Source organism: Leptodactylus fuscus, chromosome 9 (genome assembly GCF_031893055.1).
Source record: "Leptodactylus fuscus isolate aLepFus1 chromosome 9, aLepFus1.hap2, whole genome shotgun sequence".
Lineage (NCBI taxonomy): Eukaryota > Metazoa > Chordata > Amphibia > Anura > Leptodactylidae > Leptodactylus > Leptodactylus fuscus.
The window spans coordinates 75841389-75851906 of NC_134273.1; positions in this window are offsets into that span (position 1 = coordinate 75841389).

The following is a 10518-nucleotide window of genomic DNA, read 5'->3' on the forward strand; positions in this document are numbered from 1 at the left end:
ATTTATGCATGCACATATTTATGTGCCCTACCCTGTATATGCGCGCACATATTTAAGCACCCTACCCTGTATATGCACGCACATATTTATGCGCGCACATATTTATGCGCGCACCTATATATGCGCCTTAACCTGTATATGTGCGCACATATTTATGCGTGCACATATTTTTGCGCGCAAATATTTATGTGGGCATATATTTATGCACGCACATATATTTGCGCCCCACCCTGTATATGTGCGCACATATTTATGTGCGCACATATTTATGCGCCCTACCCTGTATATTCGCGCACATATTTATGCGCCCTACCCTGTATATGCGCCTTACCCTGTATATGCGTGCACATATTTATGCGTGCACATATTTATGCGCGCACATATTTATGCGCGCACATATTTATGCGCGCACATATTTATGCGCCCTACCCTGTATATGCGCCCTACCCTGTATATGCGCGCACATATTTATGCGCGCACATATTTATGCACCCTACCCTGTATATGCGTGCACATATTTATGCGCCCTACCCTGTATATGCGCGCACATATTTATGCGCACACATATTTATGCACCCTACCCTGTATATGCGCGCACATATTTATGCGCGCACATATACAGGGTGGGGCGCAAAAATATGTGCGCGCCTAAATATGTGCGCGCCTAAATATGTGCGCGCCTAAATATGTGCGCGCCTAAATATGTGCGCGCCTAAATATGTGCGCGCATATACAGGGTAGGGCGCATAAATATGTGCGCGCATAAATATGTGCGCGCATAAATATGTGCGCGCATAAATATGTGCGCGCATAAATATGTGCGCGCATAAATATGTGCGCGCATATACAGGGTAGGGCGCATATACAGGGTTGGGCGCATATACAGGGTAGGGCGCATAAATATGTGCGCGCATAAATATGTGCGCGCATAAATATGTGCGCGCATAAATATGTGCGCGCATATACAGGGTAGGGCGCATAAATATGTGCATGCATAAATATTTGCGTGCATAAATACAGGGTAGGGAGCATAAATATGTGCACGCCTAAATATGTGCGCGCCTAAATATGTGCGTGCCTAAATATGTGCGCGCCTAAATATGTGCGCGCATATACAGGGTAGGGCGCATATACAGGGTAGGGCGCATAAATATGTGCGCGCATAAATATGTGCGCGCATAAATATGTGCGCGCATAAATATGTGCGCGCATAAATATGTGCGCGCATAAATATGTGCACGCATAAATATGTGCACGCATATACAGGGTAGGGCGCATATACAGGGTAGGGCGCATAAATATGTGCGCGAATATACAGAGTAGGGCGCATAAATATGTGCGCACATAAATATGTGCGCACATATACAGGGTGGGGCGCAAATATATGTGCGTGCATAAATATATGCCCACATAAATATTTGCGCGCAAAAATATGTGCACGCATAAATATGTGCGCACATATACAGGTTAAGGCGCATATATAGGTGCGCGCATAAATATGTGCGCGCATAAATATGTGCGTGCATATACAGGGTAGGGCGCATAAATATGTGCGCGCATATACAGGGTAGGGCACATAAATATGTGCATGCATAAATAAGTGCGTTCATAAATATGAGCACGCATAAATATGTGCACGTATATACAGGGTAGGGAGCATAAATATGTGCGCGCATAAATATGTGCGCGCATAAATATGTGCGCGCATAAATATGTGCGCGCATAAATATGTGCGCGCATAAATATGTGCGCGCATAAATATGTGCGCGCATAAATATGTGCGCGCATAAATATGTGCGCGCATAAATATGTGCGCGCATAAATATGTGCGCGCATATACAGGGTAGGGCGCATATACAGGGTAGGGCGCATAAATATGTGAGTGCATAAATATGTGCGCGCATAAATATGTGCGCGCATAAATATGTGCGCGCATATACAGGGTAGGGCGCATAAATATGTGTGCGCATAAATATGTGCGTGCATATACAGGGTAGGGCGCATAAATATGTGCGCACATAAATATGTGCACGCATATACAGGGTAGGGCGCATAAATATGTGTGCGCATAAATTTGTGCGCGCATATACAGGGTAGGGCGCATAAATATGTGCACGCATATACAGGGTAGGGCGCATAAATATGTGCGCACATAAATATGTGCGCACATATACAGCGTGGGGCGCAAATATATGTGCGTGCATAAATATATGCCCTCATAAATATGTGCGCGCAAAAATATGTGCACGCATAAATATGTGCGCGCATATACAGGTTAAGGCGCATATATAGGTGCGCGCATAAATATGTGCGCGCATAAATATGTGCACGCAAAAATATGTGCGCGCATAAATATGTGCGCGCATAAATATGTGCGCGCATATACAGGGTAGGGCGCATAAATATGTGCGCGCATAAATATGTGCGCGCATATCCAGGGTAGGGCACATAAATATGTGCATGCATAAATATGTCCGTGCATAAATATGCGTACGCATAAATATGTGCGCGCATATACATGGTAGGGAGCATAAATATGTGCGCGCCTAAATATGTGCGCGCCTAAATATGTGCGCGCCTAAATATGTGCGCGCCTAAATATGTGCGCGCCTAAATATGTGCGCGCCTAAATATGTGCGCGCCTAAATATGTGCGCGCCTAAATATGTGCGCGCCTAAATATGTGCGCGCCTAAATATGTGCGCGCCTAAATATGTGCGCGCCTAAATATGTGCGCGCCTAAATATGTGCGCGCCTATACAGGGTAGGGCGCATATACAGGGTAGGGCGCATATACAGGGTAGGGCGCATAAATATGTGCGCGCATAAATATGTGCGCGCATAAATATGTGCGCGCATAAATATGTGCGCGCATAAATATGTGCGCGCATAAATATGTGCGCGCATAAATATGTGCGCGCATAAATATGTGCGCGCATATACAGGGTAGGGCGCATATACAGGGTAGGGCGCATAAATATGTGTGCGCATAAATATGTGCACGTATATACAGGGTAGGGCGCATAAATATGTGCGCGCATAAATATTTGCGCGCGTATACAGGGTACGGCGCATATACATTGTAGGGCGCATAAATATGTGTGCGCATAAATTTGTGCGCGCATATACAGAGTACGGCGTATAAATATGTGCACGCATATACAGGGTGGGGCGCATTGATATGTGCGCACATAAATATGTGCGCACATATACAGGGTGGGGCGCAAATATATGTGCGTGCATAAATATATACCCGCATAAATATGTGCGCGCATAAATATGTGCGCGCATAAATATGTGCGCGCATAAATATGTGCGCGCATAAATATGTGCGCGCATAAATATGTGCGCGCATAAATATGTGCGCGCATAAATATGTGCGCGCATATACATGGTAGGGCGCATATACAGGGTAGGGTGCATAAATATGTGTGCGCATAAATATGTGCGCGCATATACAGGGTAGGGCGCATAAATATGTGCACGCATATACAGGGTAGGGTGCATAAATATGTGCGCGCATAAATATGTGCGCGCATATACAGGGTAGGGCGCATATACAGGGTAGGGCGCATAAATATGTGCGCGCATAAATATGTGCGCGCATAAATATGTGCACGCATAAATATGTGCACGCATAAATATGTGCACGCATAAATATGTGCACGCATATACAGGGTAGGGCGCATATACAGGGTAGGGCGCATAAATATGTGCGCGAATATACAGGGTAGGGCGCATAAATATGTGCGCACATAAATATGTGCGCACATATACAGGGTGGGGCGCAAATATATGTGCGTGCATAAATATATGCCCACATAAATATTTGCGTGCAAAAATATGTGCACGCATAAATATGTGCGCACATATACAGGTTAAGGCGCATATATAGGTGCGCGCATAAATATGTGCGCGCATAAATATGTGCGTGCATATACAGGGTAGGGCGCATAAATATGTGCGCGCATATACAGGGTAGGGCACATAAATATGTGCATGCATAAATATGTGCACGCATAAATATGTGCGGATATATACAGGGTAGGGAGCATAAATATGTGCGCGCATAAATATGTGCGCGCATAAATATGTGCGCGCATAAATATGTGCGCGCATAAATATGTGCGCGCATAAATATGTGCGCGCATAAATATGTGCGCGCATAAATATGTGCGCGCATATACAGGGTAGGGCGCATATACAGGGTTGGGCGCATATACAGGGTAGGGCGCATAAATATGTGCGCGCATAAATATGTGCGCGCATAAATATGTGCGCGCATAAATATGTGCGCGCATATACAGGGTAGGGCGCATAAATATGTGCATGCATAAATATTTGCGTGCATAAATACAGGGTAGGGAGCATAAATATGTGCGCGCCTAAATATGTGCGCGCCTAAATATGTGCGTGCCTAAATATGTGCGCGCCTAAATATGTGCGCGCCTAAATATGTGCACGCCTAAATATGTGCGCGCCTAAATATGTGCGCGCATATACAGGGTAGGGCGCATATACAGGGTAGGGCGCATAAATATGTGCGCGCATAAATATGTGCGCGCATAAATATGTGCGCGCATAAATATGTGCGCGCATAAATATGTGCGCGAATAAATATGTGCACGCATAAATATGTGCACGCATATACAGGGTAGGGCGCATATACAGGGTAGGGCGCATAAATATGTGCGCGAATATACAGGGTAGGGCGCATAAATATGTGCGCACATAAATATGTGCGCACATATACAGGGTAACGCGCAAATATATGTGCGTGCATAAATATATGCCCACATAAATATTTGCGCGCAAAAATATGTGCACGCATAAATATGTGCGCACATATACAGGTTAAGGCGCATATATAGGTGCGCGCATAAATATGTGCGCGCATAAATATGTGCGTGCATATACAGGGTAGGGCACATAAATATGTGCATGCATAAATAAGTGCGTTCATAAATATGTGCACGCATAAATATGTGCGCGTATATACAGGGTAGGGAGCATAAATATGTGCGCGCATAAATATGTGCGCGCATAAATATGTGCGCGCATAAATATGTGCGCGCATAAATATGTGCGCGCATAAATATGTGCGCGCATAAATATGTGCGCGCATAAATATGTGCGCGCATAAATATGTGCGCGCATAAATATGTGCGCGCATAAATATGTGCGCGCATAAATATGTGCGCGCATAAATATGTGCGCGCATAAATATGTGCGCGCATAAATATGTGCGCGAATATACAGGGTAGGGCGCATATACAGGGTAGGGTGCATAAATATGTGTGCGCATAAATATGTGCGCGCATATACAGGGTAGGGCGCATAAATATGTGCACGCATATACAGGGTAGGGTGCATAAATATGTGCGCGCATAAATATGTGCGCGCATATACAGGGTAGGGCGCATATACAGGGTAGGGCGCATAAATATGTGCGCGCATAAATATGTGCGTGCATAAATATGTGCGCGCATAAATATGTGCACGCATAAATATGTGCACGCATAAATATGTGCACGCATATACAGGGTAGGGCGCATATACAGGGTAGGGCGCATAAATATGTGCGCGAATATACAGGGTAGGGCGCATAAATATGTGCGCACATAAATATGCGTGCACATATTTATGCATGCACATATTTATGTGCCCTACCCTGTATATGCGCGCACATATTTAAGCACCCTACCCTGTATATGCACGCACATATTTATGCGCGCACATATTTATGCGCGCACCTATATATGCGCCTTAACCTGTATATGTGCGCACATATTTATGCGTGCACATATTTTTGCGCGCAAATATTTATGTGGGCATATATTTAAGCACGCACATATATTTGCGCCCCACCCTGTATATGTGCGCACATATTTATGTGCGCACATATTTATGCGCCCTACCCTGTATATTCGCGCACATATTTATGCGCCCTACCCTGTATATGCGCCTTACCCTGTATATGCGTGCACATATTTATGCGTGCACATATTTATGCGCGCACATATTTATGCGCGCACATATTTATGCGCGCACATATTTATGCGCCCTACCCTGAATATGCGCCCTACCCTGTATATGCGCGCACATATTTATGCGCGCACATATTTATGCACCCTACCCTGTATATGCGTGTACATATTTATGCGCCCTACCCTGTATATGCGCGCACATATTTATGCGCACACATATTTATGCACCCTACCCTGTATATGCGCGCACATATTTATGCGCGCACATATTTATGCGCGCACATATTTATGCGCGCACATATTTATGCGCGCACATATTTATGCGCGCACATATTTATGCGCGCACATATTTATGCGCCCTACCCTGTATATGCGCGCACATATTTAGGCGCGCACATATTTAGGCGCGCACATATTTAGGCGCGCACATATTTTTGCGCCCCACCCTGTATATGTGCGCACATATTTATGTGCGCACATATTTATGCGCCCTACCCTGTATATTCGCGCACATATTTATGCGCCCTACCCTGTATATGCGCCCTACCCTGTATATGCGTGCACATATTTATGCGTGCACATATTTATGCGTGCACATATTTATGCGTGCACATATTTATGCGCGCACATATTTATGCGCGCACATATTTATGCGCGCACATATTTATGCGCGCACATATTTATGCGCGCACATATTTATGCGCCCTACCCCTGTATATGCGCCCTACCCTGTATATGCGTGCACATATTTATGCGCGCACATATTTATGCACCCTACCCTGTATATGCGTGCACATATTTATGCGCCCTACCCTGTATATGCGCGCACATATTTATGCGCACACATATTTATGCACCCTACCCTGTATATGTGCCCTACCCTGTATATTCGTGCACATATTTATGCGCGCACATATTTATGCGCGCACATATTTATGCGCGCACATATTTATGCGCGCACATATTTATGCGCGCACATATTTATGCGCGCACATATTTATGCGCGCACATATTTATGCGCGCACATATTTATGCGCGCACATATTTATGCGCGCACATATTTATGCGCGCACATATTTATGCGCGCACATATTTATGCGCGCACATATTTATGCTCCCTACCCTGTATATACGCGCACATATTTATGCGTGCACATATTTATGAACGCACTTATTTATGCATGCACATATTTATGTGCCCTACCCTGTATATGCGCGCACATATTTATGCGCCCTACCCTGTATATGCACGCACATATTTATGCGCGCACATATTTATGCGCGCACCTATATATGCGCCTTAACCTGTATATGTGCGCACATATTTATGCGTGCACATATTTTTGCGCGCAAATATTTATGTGGGCATATATTTATGCACGCACATATATTTGCGCGTTACCCTGTATATGTGCGCACATATTTATGTGCGCACATATTTATGCGCCCTACCCTGTATATTCGCGACATATTTATGCGCCCTACCCTGTATATGCGCCCTACCCTGTATATGCGTGCACATATTTATGCGTGCACATATTTATGCGTGCACATATTTATGCGCGCACATATTTATGCGCGCACATATTTATGCGCGCACATATTTATGCGCGCACATATTTATGCGCGCACATATTTATGCGCCCTACCCTGTATATGCGCCTTACCCTGTATATGCGCGCACATATTTAGGCGCGCACATATTTAGGCGTGCACATATTTAGGCGCGCACATATTTAGGCGCGCACATATTTAGGCGCGCACATATTTAGGCGCGCACATATTTAGGCGCGCACATATTTATGCTCCCTGCCCTGTATTTATGCACGCAAATATTTATGCATGCACATATTTATGCGCCCTACCCTGTATATGCGCGCACATATTTATGCGCGCACATATTTATGCGCGCACATATTTATGCGCGCACATATTTATGCGCCCTACCCTGTATATGCGCCCAACCCTGTATATGCGCCCTACCCTGTATATGCGCGCACATATTTATGCGCGCACATATTTATGCGCGCACATATTTATGCGCGCACATATTTATGCGCGCACATATTTATGCGCGCACATATTTATGCGCGCACATATTTATGCGCGCACATATTTATGCGCGCACATATTTATGCGCGCACATATTTATGCTCCCTACCCTGTATATATGCGCACATATTTATGCGTGCACATATTTATGCATGCACATATTTATGTGCCCTACCCTGTATATGCGCGCACATATTTATGCGCCCTACCCTGTATATGCACGCACATATTTATGCGCGCACATATTTATGCGCGCACCTATATATGCGCCTTAACCTGTATATGTGCGCACATATTTATGCGTGCACATATTTTTGCACGCAAATATTTATGTGGGCATATATTTATGCACGCACATATATTTGCGCCCCACCCTGTATATGTGCGCACATATTTATGTGCGCACATATTTATGCGCCCTACCCTGTATATTCGCGCACATATTTATGCGCCCTACCCTGTATATGCGCCCTACCCTGTATATGCGTGCACATATTTATGCGTGCACATATTTATGCGCGCACATATTTATGCGCGCACATATTTATGCGCGCACATATTTATGCGCCCTACCCTGTATATGCGCCCTACCCTGTATATGCGCGCACATATTTATGCGCGCACATATTTATGCACCCTACCCTGTATATGCGTGCACATATTTATGCGCCCTACCCTGTATATGCGCGCACATATTTATGCGCACACATATTTATGCACCCTACCCTGTATATGCGCGCACATATTTATGCGCGCGCATATTTATGCGCCCTACCCTGTATATGCGCGCACATATTTAGGCGCGCACATATTTAGGCGCGCACATATTTAGACGCGCACATATTTAGGCGCGCACATATTTTTGCGCCCCACCCTGTATATGTGCGCACATATTTATGTGCGCACATATTTATGCGCCCTACCCTGTATATTCGCGCACATATTTATGCGCCCTACCCTGTATATGCGCCCTACCCTGTATATGCGTGCACATATTTATGCGTGCACATATTTATGCGTGCACATATTTATGCGTGCACATATTTATGCGTGCACATATTTATGCGCGCACATATTTATGCGCGCACATATTTATGCGCGCACATATTTATGCGCCCTACCCTGTATATGCGCCCTACCCTGTATATGCGCGCACATATTTATGCACGCACATATTTATGCACCCTACCCTGTATATGCGTGCACATATTTATGCGCCCTACCCTGTATATGCGCGCACATATTTATGCGCACACATATTTATGCACCCTACCCTGTATATGCGCCCTACCATGTATATGCGCGCACATATTTATGCGCGCACATATTTATGCGCGCACATATTTATGCGCGCACATATTTATGCGCGCACATATTTATGCGCGCACATATTTATGCGCGCACATATTTATGCGCCCTACCCTATATATTCGCCCTACCCTGTATATGCGCGCACATATTTAGGCGCGCACATATTTATGTGCGCACATATTTATGCGCCCTACCCTGTATATTCGCGCACATATTTATGCGCCCTACCCTGTATATGCGCCCTACCCTGTATATGCGTGCACATATTTATGCGTGCACATATTTATGCGTGCACATATTTATGCGTGCACATATTTATGCGTGCACATATTTATGCGTGCACATATTTATGCGCGCACATATTTATGCGCGCACATATTTATGCGCCCTACCCTGTATATGCGCCCTACCCTGTATATGCGCGCACATATTTATGCGCGCACATATTTATGCACCCTACCCTGTATATGCGTGCACATATTTATGCGCCCTACCCTGTATATGCGCGCACATATTTATGCGCACACATATTTATGCACCCTACCCTGTATATGCGCCCTACCCTGTATATTCGCGCACATATTTATGCGCGCACATATTTATGCGCGCACATATTTATGCGCGCACATATTTATGCGCGCACATATTTATGCGCGCACATATTTATGCGCGCACATATTTATGCGCGCACATATTTATGCGCGCACATATTTATGCGCGCACATATTTATGCGCGCACATATTTATGCGCGCACATATTTATGCGCGCACATATTTATGCGCGCACATATTTATGCTCCCTACCCTGTATATACGCGCACATATTTATGCGTGCACATATTTATGAACGCACTTATTTATGCATGCACATATTTATGTGCCCTACCCTGTATATGCGCGCACATATTTATGCGCCCTACCCTGTATATGCACGCACATATTTATGCGCGCACATATTTATGCGCGCACCTATATATGCGCCTTAACCTGTATATGTGCGCACATATTTATGCGTGCACATATTTTTGCGCGCAAATATTTATGTGGGCATATATTTATGCACGCACATATATTTGCGCGTTACCCTGTATATGTGCGCACATATTTATGTGCGCACATATTTATGCGCCCTACCCTGTATATTCGCGCACATATTTATGCGCCCTACC